Genomic DNA, 253 nt, shown 5'->3' on the forward strand with positions numbered 1-253 from the left:
TTATCACCTATTAAAGAAAAGCAGAAAATAAAAGAAAAACTTAAAGAAAAGAAAATATCGAAGAAACCATTACTTCCTTGGCCAGCCTAGAGCAGGATGTCTATTACAGGAGCCACGACGAGCAAAACCACAGCAAAGTTAACAAAATTCAGGATCTATTTACGCCTAACTTTTGGTGTTTGGGACACACAGGTCTCCTACAAAACAGCTCTGAGGCCAATAATGTCATTCACAAGTTTAGGTCCAAGTTTCC

The sequence above is a fragment of the Penaeus monodon genome, chromosome 31 (assembly GCF_015228065.2).
Source record: "Penaeus monodon isolate SGIC_2016 chromosome 31, NSTDA_Pmon_1, whole genome shotgun sequence".
Classification (NCBI taxonomy): domain Eukaryota; kingdom Metazoa; phylum Arthropoda; class Malacostraca; order Decapoda; family Penaeidae; genus Penaeus; species Penaeus monodon.